This window comes from Protomyctophum parallelum, assembly GCF_964188405.1.
Source record: "Protomyctophum parallelum genome assembly, chromosome: 5".
In the NCBI taxonomy this organism is placed as follows: domain Eukaryota; kingdom Metazoa; phylum Chordata; class Actinopteri; order Myctophiformes; family Myctophidae; genus Protomyctophum; species Protomyctophum parallelum.
The window spans coordinates 44,563,491-44,584,122 of record NC_139702.1 but is presented as its reverse complement, the minus strand read 5'-3'; the positions used below and the strand labels follow the sequence as shown (position 1 = coordinate 44,584,122).

Genomic DNA, 20,632 nt, shown 5'->3' with positions numbered 1-20,632 from the left:
ATGCGGAGCAGCTCGCCGGAATCGGGACGGCACCCTGGGTGCGTTCCTGTGGGTCTGGAACTCAACAAATGTTTGTGTGACAGGATTTCTATTCATAATGGTGGTTAACTCACTTCACTGTTATCTCCTACGTAAGTATTAATCTAACCAAAGCTAAATCTTCTCTTATGGGGGGTCCTTGGCACAGAATCTGATTCAATTGGGCCATCCGCAACCAAATGTGTGGTTTGGTGCAGTGTTGATTTCGTCGACAAATACTATGACAAAAAATGTTGGTCGACTACCTTTTTTCACTGACAGAAACTGAATGGAATCTAAATGAAAACTAAGCTATGGTGACTAGAAATAATACTAAATATACTGACCATTTCGTCAACAAATAAAAACTAGACTAAAATGTTAGGAAGGGACTAGTGGACAAGAGATTCACTATAAGTCATTTTACACTTTGTTGCATGCTGAAAATAGCCGATCTACAAGCTCACAACGCTGTGAGCTTGTAGATCGGCTATTTTCAGCAAGTGTAAAATCAGTCATTACGACGGCATCAAGACCGCCAAAATACATTTTAAAATCTTATGATATTTATTCCACTAAAACTAGACTAACACTAAATCATTCCAGGTGACTAAAATGTGACTGAAACTAAATGAAAACTATTGAAGAGACTATGACTAAAACTAAAATAAGAAATGTGCTGCCAAAAACAACACTGCATGGACCGCCTGAGAGCCTCCGAGGCAGTGAGTGAAATCACACAAAACACTATCCTATTCTATTATAACTTCCTACTTCCTAGTTACTAATTAGGCTAGAAGACATTTTGTCAAACTCTGCCTGTGTAACTACCCATCATGCAACATTCCAGAATTAACGAGCCTGCAGGTTTCCACCTGCTCATTATGTCCTGTTTACCAATTCTAATTCAATGTATAGATCTGTTTACCAATTATAATACAATGTATAGATCTGTTTACCAATTATAATACAATTTATAGATCTGTTTACCAATCATTATTATACAATTTATAGATCTGTTTACCAATTATAATACAATATATTGGGGGGCGTGGTGGTAGTGCTGTCGCCACACCGCTAGTGGGTCCAGGGTTCGATTCCCGCTGGGGATGCTGTGGGCGTGTTCTCTGCTCCGCATCATCAGTGCCCACTGCCCCCACACCCAAGGCGGGGGTGGCGAAAGGGCCTTTCTGTGTGGAGATTGCATGTTCTCCCCGCGTCAAAAACATGCAGTAATCCTGGTCGCCTGATGGAGGGGAACGAAACTGGTCGGAAATAACGTGTTCCTTCCACGCGCTACGACCGGCCGGGGAAATTCCCCCCCTCTCAGGTGAAAAGAAGCAGCTTGGACTCCTCATGCATAGAAGGAAGCATGAGGTCAGTCCACTGCCCTCCCCAGGTTGGCAGAGGAAGTGTATTGCCCAGGATTACATTAGATAATTGACACTGGGTGAAAAAATGGGTTGCAAAAATCGCGGGATAAAAAAAAATAGAAAACCACTGGTCTAGAACTTGGGATCATGTGATCAGTGACATCACAAAGATGTACTTTGCAAGCCAAAGAACAGTACAGAAAGTATAGTACTTAAATAAATGTATGCTATATTAGTTGCTGTACTGTACTCCACTGGGTGCTGGATGAAAAGTTCAGATCACGGTGAAGATGAATGGAATCCACACACACCACTAACTTACTGAGGTTTGCACAATTTATTAGCTAACGTTTCAGCCCACCGGGGTTTTCCCCCCTCCTCCCCCCCCTCCGCCATATCGGGGGTCCTTTGATTTTTCATAGAACTGGAGTTGGATGGCAGCCAATTATATATATTTTTGTTACCATTGGTTTTTCTCCCAATTTAATGGTTCTGCCAATTAAATTCCTGTGAACACACACACACACACACACACACACACACACACACACACACACACACACACACACACACACACACACACACACACACACACACCAATAGGGGAAGGGGATCAATGTCACGTGATTCTTTGTTTGACCCCGCAAAAACCCGGTCTCAAAGAATGTAATACTTGAATAATACCTCACCATATGTTGTGCTATGGAGATTAAAAAAAAAAATCACACCTGTGTGAAGTGAGGGGCGCTATTATTAAAGTCTAACTCATGTTGCTATGATTAAGTGATGTAATGGCGATGTAAAACAAATGGTGTCAAAACAAACATGACATTCTCTATTATTAATGGCATTAATGTTTGTGTTAGGGACAAGATGATGTAAACTTTCCCTTCATTGTCAATGGTGTTTTTAAGACCAACATGGTCTGTGTTTGTGGTAATTGTTTTGGTCTCCATGCTGGCCACGCCCACAATCAATTCCACCACACTACAGTCCCATTTACACACCTGTCTCCAAACTGCCTCATCAGCCCAACAGTTCCCTTCTCGTTACTCACCTGTGCCAACTTCCCCAATCAAGCCACCGCCTACAAAACTGGCCTCATTCTGCCTCATTCTTTTCTAGAAGATAAACCTATGTCAGTGGTTCCCAAAGTGGGGTCCGGGGATCCCCAGGGGTCCTTGAGGGAGTTCAGACCATTATGTGTACAGACCCTTATGGCTCTGTAACTCTGAGAGTGGTCCTTGAGGGAGTTCCAGGTGGTCCCCAGCTAAATTATAGTTTGTAACCAAATGGACCCTTATGGGTCTATAACTCTGACCAAATGGACCCTAGCAGGTCCATTTGGTTCCATTCGTACACTCTCAGAGTTAAATTAACAGTGATTTTTACAATATAAATTGGGGGTCCCAGAGATAGGAATACCTTTAAATGGGGGTCCGTAGACTAATGGATGTCAAATTGGGGGTCCTTGAAATTAAACGGGTTGAGAATCACTGCTAGAGCCGTAAGAATCTTCTCTTATCAGGGTCCTTGGCATATGTTTTTAAATGGGGGTCCACGGGGCTAATTGCTGTCAATTCAGGGGTCCTTGTCATGAAAACCTTTGAGAACCACTGGCCTATTGTTACCTGTGTGTATTCCCGATCCCCGTTTTAATTTATGCTGTACGTTCCTTGACTTTAGTTCCTAGATTGGAGATTTTGACCTTCTGTTCCGTGTTTGGACTTTGATATTTCTGCCTGCCCCTTCGGATGCGTTTGCCTGTCATGCTTCCTTGGGTTTTGACCTACTTTGATGTAAGCCCTTTCCCTTGTTTGGTCACTATTAAAGTAGTTGACCTTACTCTGCCTGTGTGGCCTGCATTTGGGTTCCATTTTGACCCACGTGTTCAACGAATAGGCCGCTTGCTGTAGCATCACATCGCCCAACAAGTCCATCATTTAGACCTGAGTCTACCAGATTCTACTGAAAAACCATATGTTTCTATGTCAGTGGTGCTCTACCTTTTTCATGTCATGTCGTGTTTGGCTGCGGATCCCCATCTGAAAATATGTTGTTCCAGGGACCCCCCCCCCCAGAAGCAAAGATTTGAGTTAAAAACGTTCGCTCTGAAAGAATATATATTCAAAAGATTTGCACTACATTTTCACTATTTTTCTAAAAACTAGCAGATCTACAAGCTCGTAGCTCAATAGCTAAAGTATATCATAATCCTTAAAACACCAAAAGGGTTTCCCGTCCAGAATGGGCTTAAACAATATAAATATTCCTCCTGAGCTTCTTCTGTCACAACAGAATCCTCTCCTCGATATTATAGCGACTAGACTTTCCATTATCACTTGTCATAAAGTGTTCAAAAGCTGTTCCGGTATAACCCATTTAGACCTGACACAAGATTCTACAAATGCCTTCTAAATCCTGACAGTTTTCTTAAAAACCCATGTTTCTGTCGTTCTCAAAGATTTTCTTGTCAAGGACCCCCAAAAGTATATGTAATTGGCCGCCGACCCCCATCTGAAAATATGTAGTTCCAGGGACCTCCCCCAGAAGCAAAGATTTGAGTTAAAAACGTTCACTCTGAAAGAATATATGTGACTAAATTTGACTGAGCGACTGCCATTGTTTTTTTTGTATATTTCAGCATATTTCAGAAATGCTCTAGTATGTGAAGAGTCTGCCTGTGCTATTAACTCATTTTGAAAGAAAAAAAAAAGCTGGAATTTGTGCGATGGCAGGCTCACAGTCAAATCTGGTCACATATATTCAAACATTTGTGCCACATTTTCACGATCTTTCAAAAATAGCAGACCTACAATCAATGAGCTTGTAGATCTGCTATTTTTCAATAGCTAAAGTATTACATTATGTTTACAACATCAAAAGGGGTTCCCGCCCAGAGTGGGATAGCAGAGATGGAGCATTATTGTGAATATCGTGAACCTTCCTGAGGTCTCTCTAACACGCTTTGTTTTCAGCCCTTTTCATGTCGAGGGCCATTATTTATTTGGCATGTTGAGCCGCGGAACCACCATTTGATGAGATTTAGCCTCTCAGACCCAAAAACGAACGGATATTTTGTTATTGTTGGACAAGATTTTGTCCACAATTCTATGCTGTGTTGATGTTGGTCCCTTTTTAGGAGAGATATTTGGGCAAACGTTGATCAAAATAACAGCTCTCCTACATTCTCTTTAATTGTGTAGACTTCTTGTAAATTAAGTAATGCAGACGTTTAAGAATAATTTACCGGTTCATTTGTTTACCAACTCTCCATCATTTAGCTGGGGGGACCACCTGGAACCCCCTCAAGGACCACTGCTCTAACAGACCTGTCTGCCATCGGTAGTTCTCAAACTTGTTTGTATCGACCCTCAAAATGATATGTATTTGGCCACGGACCCCCGTCAACTCTAATGTTTTGCGCTATTATTTCTATGCTTTTGATGTGTTTTCCTATTGCTTACTGTAAATCGCTCTGGATTAAGTTTCTGCTATGCCCACATTGAACATCTAACAGAATCATGTTGGGAAGCTTTGTGTGCTTGTGCTTGTTATAAGATGAATTAAGCTTGAAGAGGGACCATGTTATTTGCTTATTGCCCAAATGTAGGGCAGGACAATTCATATTTGACAACCGTAACAAGTCTGTGCGTGTGTGTGTGTGTGTGTGTGTGATAAAAGTAAAGTGTTGAGTTGTTCCAACCACATATGGATGGAGGGAAATGGAAGCGGTTGTGTGTTATTACTAGTAGCTTGTGCTCTTTAATGGCGTTTTTGGAGGAGATACTTTGATGTCTGGTCATGTTGGTAATAGGACATTCCACATTCTGCCGGCAGTGGCTTCAGGGGCAGAGTGGCCGGATGGGAACCGCAAGGTTCCCATCCCGATCATGTCGAAGTGTCCTTGAGCAAGACCTCTGAACCCCTGATTGCTCCCGATGTGCAGGTTGGTGCCTTGCATGGTTTCCGCCGCCATCGGTGTATGAATGTGTGTGTGAATGTAATGCACAATCTAGAGAAGCTCCGATAATCGGCCAGCAATCGGTGATCGCCGTTATTCACTCTGGTCGGTAATCGGCATTCCTCCGCACACACAGGAACAGTTTTGACGTGGGTTTTGACATATAATCATTTTGGAAATATTAATGAGAAAAATCATGAGAAAAACAATCTGTGATCGGTATCGGTCCCAAAGAACCATGTCATTTATGCTTGTAGATCGGCTGTTTTTGGCGAGTGTTGGGTCAGACGTAACTCCCGTTGCATTCGTTCAGCCTAGTATAGTGTCAATCGGATGTTTTGGTACTCGGGTCAATTAAGTATCGGGGCCGGTTCCGAGTACCTAGTAGGAGTACTTGAGGGTGGTATCGCCCTGAGTGATCGGTATCTGAACAACTCTAGACGTAAACTCTAGACCTCGGCAGGGAAGGGACTTACTGGCAGTAAATGTGTGTCAATGGGTGTCAAGTTCAATCACAGTGTGTTCCACATGGAAGATTACGGTGCGGTGTATCAGAGTGTCTCGTTCAATCACACACAGTGTGTTGTACATGAAGTGTATCAGAGTGTCTCGTTCAATCACATACTGTAAGCTCTCTCTCTCTCTCTCTCTTTTGTCCATCTACAGCTCTAGGTCAGATTGAGACCTTGTTTTAAAGAACATGGTCTCCCTCTTCCATCTATATTGTGCACGTCACTAGTGTTGATTTTTGACAGAGAATTTAGATTTGTTTTTAGTCATAGTCTTTTGAATACAATTCCACTTAGTTTTAGTCATCTTACTTTTTTGTCTGGTTTTAGACGATTAAATATCATACGATTTTAGTTTACTAAATGTATTTTGGCGAGCCTTGACGTCCTACTTTTTGGCTGATTTTAGATTTGCAACCAAGCATAAACTGACTTGTCTTTTAGTTCTACTGGAACTCTTCTCCACTAGCCACTCCCTAACATTTTAGTGTAGTTTATTTCTTGACGTAATTGTCAATATATTTATTAGTCCTAGTTTTAGTCATCAGATTCGTTTTTATTTAGTCTTCCTCCGTTCTCTGCGTGCGCGACACCGTCGCGGGACAGCATAAATTAGGCTTGATGGGCTGCAGCTGCGCGTGCACAAACAGGCTCTGGCTGCCTTGATGATGAGATCTTATGACGGACACAGAAGGTGTGGTTTTGAGGACAACTGTTTTGCATTGCTATTTGCTATTATTGTTCACACACAACAGAAACCAATGCATTATATATTTCAAGGGCGAGAGATGACAATAAAAATCCTAATAATTCTTCCTTCACACAAAAAACAGCATCTGAAAGTTTGATGGTGCTTTTTTCTTTTTACACGTGATGTGGCGTTCATGTGGTGCCGGCCTGCACGCGCATGCTGGTGCTTATCAGTGTGACGTCGTCTGTTAAGGCGTCTATACACAGATATACTGTCTATACATACAGATATACTGTCTATACATACAGATATGGGGGGGGGGTCTGCGGCCAAATACAGATAATACTGGGGGTCCTTGACTTGAAAAAGGTTGAGCACCACTGACATAGAAACATAGGGTTTTTTCAGAAAACTGTCATGATTTAGAAGACATTTGTATAGAATCTGGTCTAAATGGGTTAAAGCCATGGATCTCTTCCATCTATACATACAGATGTAGGTCCAGATTGAGGCATTGTTTTATAAAGCCATGGAGGATTAAGTCCACAACGGGCTGTTGTTGTCACAGATGAGCAGGGATTACAACGTATAGAGTTTATCCTATATCCTATATCCGGACATTTAACCCTATTCTCTGTCCTGAACAAAACCTCACACACACACACACACACACACACACACACACACACACACACACACACACGCGCGCGCACACGCACACGCACACACACGACCCCTGGGTATTAAAGGGCCATGGATGATGGTTGTTCTTTATATTTCCTGGGAGCGGTGCTTTCATCAATCCATAATAATAATACCACTACTGTAAGTACATTTTGCTGTGAGGTATTTGCAGTTTACTGGAGTATTTCCAGTTGCCAAATACTTTTACTTCCTCTCCACTGCCTCTCGGATCCAAATGTTGTACTTTTTATATATATATATATTATATATATATTTCGGCCATTTGAAAATAGCTGATCTACAAGCTCACAATGCGTCGCATCGCAACGCATTGTGAGCTTGTAGATCGGCTGTTTTCAAGAGATTTTGAAACTTGATAAACTCGAAATGGGACATTCTGCACAATGACTGTACTTTAACTTGTTGGTAATAAGTACATTTTGTAAAAATACTTGAATTCCGGACTTCTACTGGTAACGGAGTGTTGTAGTAATGTAATGTAGTATTTCTACATTGCCATATTGATACTTTTACTTACTGTAAGTACAACATGTGAGTAATATCTTCCACCACTGTCTATGGCAGCATCCATCTGTCACATACAGTTGTTACATAATCCTCTCCCTGATTGTAATTATCTGAGCCAATTGCGATAGTCGTTTCCCATGATGTCACTGGTTTCTGAACTGATATAGTTATCATCCTCATCATAATATTTCGACCGCGGTCGAGACCATGGATTTCACAATGCCACGCCAGACTTCCTTACTGATGCATGTGTCCCTAGCGATGACATCAGGGAATGACAGTTTTTTACCTCTGAGAATATATATCCTCATGGTCAGTTCTGTAGCAGTGGCCGGAAAACTGTGTCCTTCTGGACCTAGACTAGTGAAGAAACACAGGGAATCTGTTGCCGTATATTAGAGAAGTCGATGCATGGGTGGCTCTTCCAAGAGAGAGTTTGCGCTCTCATAAAAGGCGGGTGTAAGTGCCATCCAACCGTTTCTCTAATTTATTTGAAATTGTGTATGTCTCGGAGCCATAGAGTATAGAAGTGTATAAGTAGAATCGGCTCAACGGTCATCCTAAATGTTTTTACTTTGAACCTCTTACTAAGCTGGGACAACCAGATCTTATGCATGCATAGTTATCATAGTTCATATCAATCATAGGCTATTAGGTCAACGGCATACAGATAACCATATCTATTGAAAACCAACAATAAAAGCAAAGCAATGCCAATATTGATAATTGTTTGATTGTGTAATAATTATAATAGACCGTCGCAGTCCCCCGACGAGCAGCCCGGGAGAGAATTTCCAAAAATAAAATTCTCCCATAGACGTCTCAGAAAGTATTTATTTGAAGACCTGTAAGCCTCGGACAAAGCCAACTGGAATGGTGACAAATCGTGTGTCACGTGTCTAATCCTCGTGTGTATTCCGACAAGCGCCACCTAGTGTAAAAAACTAAAAACAATAACAAATCCACATCAAAACATGTGATTGCCAGTGAATGAGTTTTAACAGGCCATCTGTGATGGATAGAGACATCATGTACCCAAAATACCTGACCTAAAAGCTCAACACATCACAGCACAAGGTGTTGCTCTGAGTGTATAGATCAGATGTTTCCGGTGCAGCTGGTGCCAGTGTTGATTTCGTCGACTAATACTATGACAAAAAAAGTTTGTCGACTACCTTTTTTTGAATGAAATGAAAATAGCCGATCTACAAGCTTCAAAGCGTTGCAGAGTGACATGTTGTGAGCTTGTAGATCGGTGTAAAATCAAATGTAAAATCAGTCACTACGACAGCATCAAGGCCCGCCAAAATACGTTTTTGTCGAGTAAATCAACTGTAGATTTTAGACTAAAACTAGACTAACCCTAAAACACTATTGACTAAAACTAAAATCAAAATTTGCTGTCAAAACCAAACACTGGCCGATGCATCCTAAGTATAAATAAATAATAAAGCATGGGAAATTCTCTCCTCTCTGTTGGAGATCAGAGAGAGAGAGAGAGAGAGAGAGAGAGAGAGAGAGAGAGAGAGAGAGAGAGAGAGAGAGAGATGGCCTCAGATAGCCTATACCTCTCACTGCTGTGATTTGATTGGATGTCATACAAACAAGTTTCATCATGTTGATCGGAGAAATGTCAAGCATACAAAAAGTACATCTCATTTTTATCCACCCGCTCCTCATTTTTAACCTTTTAGAGTGCTCTGAATGCCGGCTTTTCTTTAGTGTTCCAATCCCACTGATCCTTCAAGCACCAGAACCTACTTTACATTATTATTTTTTGCATCTCCGTCGGTGCACCTGGTTGATTTTATTTTTGTCGTCGTATCACAGATATCTGTTGGACACGATGAGACATTAGTTATTAAAATAGGGTCCATTTTGCATCCCAAAACGCAGTTTATAGTTAAGAGACGCAATAAAACAACGACCTCTGCATCCACAGGATGCACTACTGTTTGTTGTACTGTTTTTTATATAGTTCATTTTGCTAGCTTTAGTTATAATAATTTATTCGGTTTTCTACATGAATATAACCACATTATGACCATATATAGAATGAAATTGGAGTTAAATGCAGCAATTTGTAAAAATGGCAAAAATATGACTCCTAACGTCGTTGAAGTGGTTTACAGAAGTAGCACCAGGGAACGCCTGTTCAATAACACTGGTTTATGAGCTGCCGGTGTTAACGTACAGCCAATGGAAGTGTTTGGACGGCTCTGCTTTCACTGGCTTGTTATGATGTTTGCAGTGATACGAGCAGACACTCCTGACATCATTAACCCATTTAGACCTGCGACCAGGCAGATACTACAACATCTCTATAAACTAAACCATGACAGTTTTCTGAAAGAAAATAAAAATAAATCTATAATCAGTGGTGCTAAACCTTTCATGTCAAGGACTCCATGGAATTAGCCCTTCACTAAATCCCACCCCAAAAAGCGATTGTCCAATGCCAATCCAAATAGTTTAGCAACGCCGCTATGCAGGTCAAGCTTTCTTTGCTACTAACGTGCCTATTGGACAAGGAGGGGAGGGACTTGGTGAAGGGCTAATTGGCCGCCGACCACCACCAAAAGATATGTTGTTCCAGGGACCCCCCCCCCTAGAAGCAAAGATTTGAGTTAAAAAACATTCGCTGTGAAAGAATATATATTGAAAAGATTTGCGCGACGTTTTCAATAGCTAAAGTATAACATAAATGCTTTAAAACACCCAAAAGGGGGTTCCCGTCCTGATGGAGTTAAAGTCACGTCGTGGTGTTCATCAGTAGAAAACAGCCTTCCCCGTCTCTCTTCTGATGTGTGCCACTTAAACAGGAAATGTGCTTCACACCGCGCCGCACTAGTCTGCTTCTCATCTCACTTCTTAACCTGTTCAGGGCGGGAACCCCCTTGTTGGGTGTTTTAACTAAAGCATTATGTTATACTTTAGCTATTGAAAAATAGCAGATCTACAAGCTTGCAGCGCGGCACTCGATCTGCTAGTTTTTTGAAAAACAATCGTGAAAATGTAGCACATATATTCTTTCAGAGCCAACGTTTTTTAACTCAAATCTTTGCTTCTGGGGGGGTCCCTGGAACAACACATTTTCAGATGGGGGGGGGGGGTGTCGGTGGCCAATTACATATCAGTCTGGGGGTCCTTGACATGAAATAGTTTGAGAACCACTGACATGGATTTTTCTTTTTTTTTAAACTCATGATTTAGAAGACATGATTTTGTAGAATGTGGTCTCAGTCCTAGATTGGTTAAAGTTCTTATAAATACCTGACACTCCTTGCACGATCTGACTGATGCTGTTGCTGGGTACCAGACGGCATGACTGAAGCGTTTGAACACTGACACAAACGCACGCACGCACGCACGCGTACAATTTAAGGCATGTTGCTTTGCTCCAGGCACATTGCGCCCACATCATGCGTCACTGTTGTTAGATGGTACAGTTGACTTGCGCCCTGGGGAAAAGTTACAACGTTAAAATGGAAGCCCCATACCGTATTTCTTCGCAGACAAAAATAGCAGATCTGCAAGCTCACAACAACAAGCCCCTTGACATTAATTTGCACGTGTCTAGCGGATGACCCTGCATGTATTAAGGGGCCATAGTCCATATTATATAGGCCCTATAATATGGAAAATGGCGGCCGCTTTCCATTTTCTGGTTCCCAATCGATCTAGACCCCATTCATTTTTTCCCCCATAGCAAAACAAAGGGTATTTGTTAAGGGAGCGTAGCTACGTAATGTATGTTCCCCAGGTTCTATGTTCCCCACCATGTTAAAAAGGGTATTTGTTAAGGGAGCGTAGCTACGTAATCTATGTTCCCCAGGTTCTATGTTCCCCACCATGTTAAAAAGGTTCTTTGTTCCCCACTTAGAATAAACCTAAACCTAAACCAGAAACCTAACCTAGTAATTTTAGTAATTCTAATAAGACTAAAAGTATTTTAGCAAATTAGTCTTAGTGTTACTTTTAGCAGCAAATTCTGATTTAAGCTCAGTCTTTGAACAATTCATTGAACTTTAGGCCTGCCTAGGCTACTTAAACTATCTAGTCTTAGCCAAAAAATAAATAACACTGGCATAAAATAAAACAAAAACATAATTGCTCAGACTCTTCAACAAAGATGGCAAAAACAAACATTATTTGTTCTGTACTTACTTACTACATACAATTGTATACAAAATACTGAAGTCCTTAAACCAGAAACCTATAACGCTATAGGGAACATAGAACCTGGGGAACATAGAACCTGGGGAACACAGGGATGACCCATTTATTAATGTAGTAAATTGTATATATATATATATATATATGAATCATAGAATCCTACAATGTCATGATTCATCAGGCTTTGCGCCACATTTTGAGCTTGAAGATCTGCTATTGGATGCTTTTTGTTTTATGTGATGCTGTAGTTTGATTAAAAAATCACACCTGTGTGAACCGAGTGGTGCAACTCCCCCCTCTCTCTCTCTCTCTCTCTCTCTCTCTCTCTCTCTCTCTATTATGGATATCAATCCGCGTCGCTGACAACTCTTTTTTCATTATTATTTTGGGTCGGCCTTTCCTTCTTTAACATACCTCCTAGACCGGATCGCGCATGCGAGCTGCCGTCCACGGGGGTCGGCCTTTCCTTCTTTAGCATACCTCCTAGACCGGATTGCGCATGCGAGCTGCCGTCCACCTCCCATTATACAGGCAGACTAAAAGCTTCAATAACTCCTAATCTACGGAGCTCTCCGTGGTTTGGTCAATTAGCGCGATGTTCGGAGGTCTTTGCTGATTATCCGGTGGTCTAGATGGAAACATTGGTGCTTTCTAGAGCAAGGATGGCTATATTTTAGCTCGCTAGCATTGACGCTATTTATTTAGCACAAGATGTGAGGCGCGCATTGTACACACGCACGGATATTGCTGGCCATTGCTGGTTTCACGCATGCGCACACCACTCATGCTCATGATGACTGATACATGATACAAGATACAAGATACAAGATACAAGATACATGATACATGTGGACATTCCTGGTTATAGGATTGGTTGCACCACTCAAAAAAATGGATTACGTAACACAGACATCGTGGTGGGCTTGCAGATCTGCTGCTGCTCTCCTCTGGATGTCCGCCACAGAGCTGGCTTGGTGGTGGTGGTGTTGTTGGTGTTCGCGGGGGTTAAGTGCTTGAGAAAAACGTCCCGTTGTACAAACGTGTAACCCCTGTGTAATATTGGACCCAGACAGAGTGAACCTTCTTCCCCTTTAACTGTTTTATTGCTGCTAGCTGGTAGCATAAATGTAGTTGACCTGTGCCATCGCCTGTGTCCACTTTAAGATAATATGTTTCCTCCCCGCTGTAGAACAAACATGTTCGTACATGGCTGATAACCTCCCATAGCTGGGTGGTACGAATATGTCCGTACTTGGCAGAGAAAGAATTAATTAGAGACACTGCGGCCTGCGGAGCGAACCTTCCCCTTTAATTAGAGACACTGGCCTGGACCGCAATACAACACCGCTGTGCGGACGAGATTGTTGTACACACGCACACCCCCCCCCTCTCTCTAGGTTTGCTGTTGTTTGCAGTACGTTGTGTCTTGTGGCGGAGGATGGATTTATATTGCACGCCAGCAGAGAGATTGCAGCAGCTTTTCCCTACCAGCTGGCTGCAATCTGGAACTGATTTGGAGGAATAAAACTTTTTTTTTTTTTTTTTTAAGATATTTTTTTGCGGCTTACGCCTTTTATTGATTTTTGAAGGGACAGACAGTAGGCTGACAGGAAACGGGAGAGAGATGGGGGATGACATGCAGTAAAGGCCGTGTCGGGTCCGGGAGTCGAACCCGCGGCACACTGCGACTGGATTACCAGTCCGGTGCCCAGACCGTTACGCTACGGCCTGGGCGGAATAAAACATTATTGATTAACCAATCTGTGTAGGCTAGAGTATGTTAATTTTGCTGTTGTTGGTAACATAAAAAAGTTTATTGTTAAAAACGTTTAAAGCTCTGTTGCTAATCATTGCACAAAACGTCCCGATTAATTTCCCCACGTTGCTGTCTGTAACTGCACAGAGAAGGACCTAATGGAGCTAAACATGCACAGGTACATCATGTAATGGAGCTTGGAGCTAAACATGCACAGGTACATCATGTAATGGAGCTAAACATGCACAGGTTAGGTACATGTAATGGAGCTAAATATGCACAGGTACATGTAATGGAGCTAAACATGTGCACACCGATAGAGACCGAACTGGAGCGTTACCCCCCAACCCCCCCCCACACTGTTCATTTCAATAGAAGTTGCTCAGTGGCGTTTTGAAACACCCGGAAGACTGCCGGAAGTACAATTATAACTCAATGGCTCGAGCGAGCGGAAGAGCAGCCCCAGACCTCAAATTTGAGGTACGTTACGCACCCCGAAAACCAGAGAAAAAAAACAATACAATTAAACGCCACTATAGATGGCTGTGCCGCTCGGCACAGTGGTTACACTGTTATCATACCCGGTGAGTGTGTGAGAGAACGGACTTCTAGTCGGCCAAATAAAAACACTCCTGGTCTATATTGACGTGAGAGGTTGAAGTAGTTCCAACAGAGTGACTCTTGTGGATCAGAACACGGTGTGTCTTCTCCATAGAAACACATTCCTCCCATTCCTGCTCTGTTAAAGAGGTGAAGTGCGTGTGTGTGTGTGTGTGTGCGTGTGTGTGTGTGTGTGTGTGTGTGTGTGTGTGTGTGTGTGTGTGTGTGTGAGACTTCTGTCGAGACATTTACACTCGCTGTGATATAACATCCTCCTTGTGCTGTTTCTATACAGACCTGGATGATTGGAGATGAAACACAGAGGAGATGATGGGGGGAGGGGAGAGGAGGGAATGGGTGGGGAGGGGAGAGGAAAGGAGTTTGTCTGTTGTACTTGCTGTACAGGGGCGGCGGCGGTGGCTCAGGGGTAGAGTGGCCTCGAACCCTGTGGGCTCCCCCAGAGTTAATGTCGAAGTGTCCTTGAGCAAGACTCTGAACCCCCTAATTGCTCCTGATGTGCTGGTTGGTGCCTTGCATGGTTTCTGCCACCATCTGTGTGTGTGTGTGTGTGTGTGTGTGTGTGTGTGTGTGTGTGTGTGAAAGTGGGTGAATGTAATGCACAATCTATGTAAAGTGTCTTGGATAAAGGCGCTATATAAATTACCATTATTTACCATTATAAATGCACCATTCTGTGGGGTGCTTCATGCGCTCGCACACCACAATAGTATCATGTTTAACTATACTATTATCAATGAGATCACATGTATTATGACGTATAGGCAGTGTATAGCTCTGGATTGTTTTATTTATTGATTTAATGTTTATCTTTATGTATCTTGTTGCATTGTTGTTCGTCGTGTTGTGTCCTTGACGCTATACTTGCATGAACATGATGTAACTTGTTTTTCTTGCTCGAAGTCTAATATAATCAAATCAATCACACGCTCGCGCGCACACGTGCACGCACACACACGCACGTACGTACGCACAGTGGCAGCCGGTCCTTGGCTGCTTGTGAAGAGCGTACTAGGTCTATCAATATAGTTTTGTGGGTTCCTTTGAGGTCCTGTGCTTTGCAGTGAGAGCCATTGCAGAGACTCCTCTGTGTCTAGGTGAAGCCAAATTGTTTTGGCATCGGGCTGCACTTGACCTCTTGACCTCTGCTGGGGCTGAGGTACAGGTCTTGGCAGGAGCTAATCTGGAGGAGGAGGAGGAGGATGAGGAGGATGCTACTGCGTGAGCGCTTTATCACACTGCAGCCTCCTGCGCTGGATGCTGTTTGTCTGCAGCCCACTGTCCATGGCTGAGGACAGACAGTGGTGGAAAGTAGGCCTACATTTAAAAAAAAAGTTAACTTGTAAGTGTATACTCGGGTGCGGAAGAATCGAGGCCAATCTGAATCATGCCTGGCCAGCGGGCCAGCAGGCAGCCGTATATTCGGTTGCCTGTTTGAATCAAATCAAACTCTTGTGTCAATCTGCCCTGAAATGTTTTCCTTGGTCCCCCCTGGCAACGGCTCAGGACTGCTTTCTGCGAGCTGTTCACAGGAACAGGCACTTGAGCACTTCCTCTCCCTAGCGCTGGCGTCACATTTAAGCTCTCTCTCGCTGTGTGTGTGTGTCCAGTCGGTGTGTGTGTGTGTGTGTGTGTGTTTTGGGCTCTCTAGTGGTGCTCTCTAGTGGTGCTTCAAGCAGAGAAATAGGCCTATATAAACACAAACCTTTTGAGGAACTGGACTCGACTCCTCGGCTGTGAAGCAGCCCGGAAGGCAGCTTCTTCACAGCGGTGGTCAGATGGTTGGGCCGTCCACGCCGTCCACAGACACACAGATCCAGCAGATCTACAAGCTCACAACACGTCGCGCTGCGACGCCTTGTGACCTTGTAGATCGGCTATTTTCAGCAAGTGTAAAAACAGTCATTACGACGGCATCAAGGCCCGCCAAAATCAACATTAGATTTAGTCGACTAAAACTAAACTAACGCTAAAACATTCTACAGGTGACTAAAATGTGACTAAAACTAAATGGAAACTATTCGAGAGACCATGACTAAAACTACAATCTAAATGTGCTGCCAAAAACAACCCTGCTATACACCCTCACCACAGTTCCTTTCACTTGATAAAAGTGACACCGAAGAGCCACGTTCTTCTCCAACCATCTCGACAGTCGACACGCCGCGAGCATGTATAGCTCTGCTGTTGTGTGTATCCCAGGTTTAACCCATGGGAATGCACGGCAGAGCATGGCAAGCTATTCCAGAGAGACTTGTTGTCTGAAGTCTCTCTGAGTCTTTTTTAACTGTTTTTTTTTAATGTCATGCCCAAAAACAGGAACGCCAGGTTGGAAAGTATTCATGGGAGTAAAGTAGCTGAAGTGACTCAGGGCGCTGGCAGCAGATGGAGAGGAGAGATGGGGAGGGGAGGGGAAGAGAGGAGAAGTCGTGAGGGCCGGATTTCGGCGGCTGCGATTGTGTGCGCGTGTGCATGTGTGCGTGCACGTGTGTGACAGCCTTTGTGAGCCAAGTCTGTAAAGTCTCTTGTAAATATTGGTACACAATGCGTCGCCATGCAACGCGTTGTGATCTTGTAGATCTGCTATTTCCTAAACAATAAAATATGTGCGAGTGTGGAAAATAAATAGATTTCTATGGCATATCTTTTTAAGTTCCTGCGTGGCACAAATACTTTATTAATTTGCTCTAAACCAACATTAGACAAACACAGTTTGACTGACCTATAGCATAGACTGAAAAAAACTATTGGGACATAAATTGTAGGCTATTTATGACTATGTTTATTACGGTAATAAAATCATGTATAAAGTCTGTACAAAACAGCTTGTTTTCATAATTGACCTGCATGGTTGCTTGTTTCTCTCTCTCTGTGTGTGTGTGTGTGTGTGTGTGTGTGTGTGTGTGTGTGTGTGTGTGTGTGTGTGTGCACGTGCGTGTGCTGCCGATAGCATTGTCTATCAGTAAAAGCTGCAGCATTTTAGATGCTGTCGTTCGTCTGGGTTCATGTTGGATTTCCTCTGATGCAGTTCAGTATTTGTTATTTTATTTATTTTTAGTATCCTGCTCATAATGTGTCTCCATCAGATTGCTTCATAGTTTATTACCGTAGTTTATTTCATTTTTATTCACTGATAAATATTATTGACATCCAATCACAAAATGCATTCCTAATTGATTGAAGGGTCTCTCTTTTTGCTTTTGTCTACCCCTTAATTATCCTCAATTTAGTCACACACATTTTGTGTTGTCACTGCTGTTGTGTCCTACTAACCGTCTAGAGACTTCAGGGTCCAGCATTTGCTGCCATATAGAAGAACAGACTCCACCGTTGCATAGAGCAGGAGGTATAGAGCAGGTCGTCCATTGATCCCTGGGTCCGCGGTTCGAATCCCGGCTCCTCCTCCTGTCCACATGTCTAAACTGTCCTTGGGCAAGACACTGAACCCTACATTGCCTGATCAGTCGGTCGGTGTGAGCTTGCCACTGTTGGTGTGTGAATTGTGGGAAGTGAGGACGCTGGCGTTGACCGTTCGCCGCTTCACCTCCCAACGTATGAACGAACGGACCATTGTAAAGTGCTTTGGGCACTTGGAAAAGCGCTACAAAAACGTGGAAAAGCGCTATAAAATGCAATCCATTTCTATCCTACTAACCCACCTGCCAGTGAGGAGCCCCCACTAGGAGGACATACTGTCGTATCCTATATATACTGACTCACCTGCCAGTGAGGAGCCCCCACTAGGAGGACATACTGTCGTATCCTATATATACTGACTCACCTGCCAGTGAGGAGCCCCCACCGGGAGGACATACTGTCGTATCCTATATATACTGACTCACCTGCCAGTGAAGAGCCCGAACGTTTTTCGTCTCCGTTTTAGTCGACGAAATCAACACTGTGGTGTGGCCAAGCCAGGCTGGTGCATGGTGTGGGCAGTGCCAGGCACGTCGTCCATCAGAACGGAGACCCGTTGCCAGCCCTTTCAGAACACACTGAAAATAATGTAGTCTATTGGCTCTGATGCTGCTCACCCACTAAACGTAGAGCAGAGGTTCCCAAAGTTTTTCGTGTCAAGGACCCCCCCAAATTGACACTAATTAGCCCGCGGACCCCCATTTGAAAACATATGCCAGGGACCCTCATAAGAGAAGATTATTACGGCTCTAGCAGTGATTACCGTTTAATTTCAAGGACCCCCCCAGTTGGACATGCATTAGTCTACGGACCCCTATTTAAATGGCATTAATATTTCTGAGGCCCCAATTTGTATTGTAAAATCACTGTTAACTGTTAGAGTGTACAAATGGAACCAAATGGACCCGTAGAGTTACAGACCCATGAGGGTCCAAACTATCATTTAGCATGGTGGGGACCCCCTGGAACTCCCTCAAGGACCCCTGGGGGTCCCCTGGACCTCACTTTGAGTACAAACTACTTCCATCAGGACTTCGCTTGCCGGCCGGTTGTGACACAAAAAAACAAAACAGGCAGACATATTCCTTTGTCACCTTTCTCCATTTGCACAGTGAATGCTGCTGTGAGAAGGTCAAGGCGATAACCTTATGAGCACTTTACCAGTCTCGTGCCTGTGCACATGCACTTTACTATGGCCACCGACATGCAATTTATTGCATATAGCACTTTAACGCTTTGCACTTTATGGTCTTTAGGGGCGGCGGTGGCTCAGGGGTAGAGTGGCCGGATGGTAACCGCAAGGTTGCCAGTTCGAACCCGGCCGGCCTCCCCCAGAGTCAGTGTAAAAGTGTCATTGAGCAAGACTCTGAACCCCTAATTGCTCCCGATGTGCTGGTTGCAATAAATCAACTTGAATCTTGAACCTTGAAGAACCCCAGAAGAAGAAAGTTGCAGAAACGCATGCACTTTCCTTTCATAAAGAAAATGGTGAAAGCACAGACACAGAAAGTAAAAGGAGAGAAAAATCGGCTCTTTTCTTTAACCCGTTGTGAACTGAGGCTGATTCTAAACAAAATGTCTTCTAAATCCAGACAGTTTTCTGAAAAACCTACAGTATGTCAGTGGTTGTACTGCATGTCAAAGACTCCCAGAATCATATGCATCCATCCGAAAATATGTTGTTCCAGCCAGGGACCCCCAGAAGCAAAGATTTGAGTTAAAAAGGTTTGCAAAAAAGAAGAAAATGCTTTCCCGGTCTTAACCTTCAGGACGGGAAACCCTTTTTGGTGTTTTTTTTTTTTTTTTTTTTTGCGGCTTACGCCTTTTATTGATTTTTGAAGGGACAGACAGTAGGCTGACAGGAAACGGGAAAGAGATGGGGGGATGACATGCAGTAAAGGCCGTGTCGGGTCCGGGAGTCGAACCCGCGGCACACTGCGACTGGATTACCAGTCCGGTGCCCAGACCGTTACGCTACGGCCTGGGCCCCCTTTTTGGTGTTTAAGTTATACTTTAGCTGCACTCGGCGCCACGCTATGACCTTGTTTTTCTTTTTTTCGTGGAAATGTGGTGCAAATCTTTGAATATATATTCTTTCACAGCGAACGTTCAAATCTTTTCTTATCGGGAGTCCCGGGAACAACATATTTTGAGATGGGGGGTTGGTGGCCAGTTACATATCGTTTTTGGGGTTCTTGACATTAAATAGTTTGAGAACCACTGGCATAGAAACATAGTTTTTTTCCCCCCCTTGAAAACAGTCATGATTTAGCAGACATTTATATGATCTGTTCTCGGGTCTAAATGGGTTAATGGGTTAAACCAGACTGTGAAAAGCGCTGGCTGTCATCAGACTGGCATCCTGATGCCAGCCTGATGGGCAGACAGACAGACAGACAGACAGACAGACAGACAGACTGGCACGGAGGCGGGCAGGTAATCCCGAAGACATGGCAGAGAACAAATGCTATATGGGCTGTACTGGCAGGCAGGCAAAGCGCACACATACTGTATACTGGCAAGCGGACTATAATGGAATGGACTGGTGGCAAAGCGGACATACTGGCAGGCGGACTGCTGGAATGGCCTGGCAGTGGGGTGGGTGAGCGTGCCGCGCTGATAAATGCATGTTGGCACCGGGAGATGAGCTGATGATAACCAGGTGTTCTGATTGGCTGCTGAGGAGGAGGAGGGCATCAAGTGGGTTATTATATATCTGCTTATTATATAAACACCTTGGGACAGACCGTAGGCTGACAGGAAATGGGGAGAGAGATGGGGGGGAAGACATGGAGTATTGGCCGTCGGGATCGGGAGTCGAACCCGCGGCACACTGCCAGACTGGATTACCAGCCAAGGTGCCTGGAACACTGAGCCATGGCCCAGGCCCAGAACCAC

General features: G+C 43.7%; 1 long non-coding RNA gene across 1 annotated transcript in view; it reads left to right on the top strand.

The window, feature by feature from the left end:
* Window positions 1-4,414: 4,414 nt before the first annotated feature.
* LOC310859020 overlaps window positions 4,415-20,632 on the top strand; it is a 227,714-nt gene continuing 211,496 nt past the window's right edge. The window contains exon 1 of the long non-coding RNA XR_014569265.1: window positions 4,415-4,477. This is a non-coding gene — a long non-coding RNA (uncharacterized lncRNA). The remainder of the gene's footprint in view (window positions 4,478-20,632) is intronic.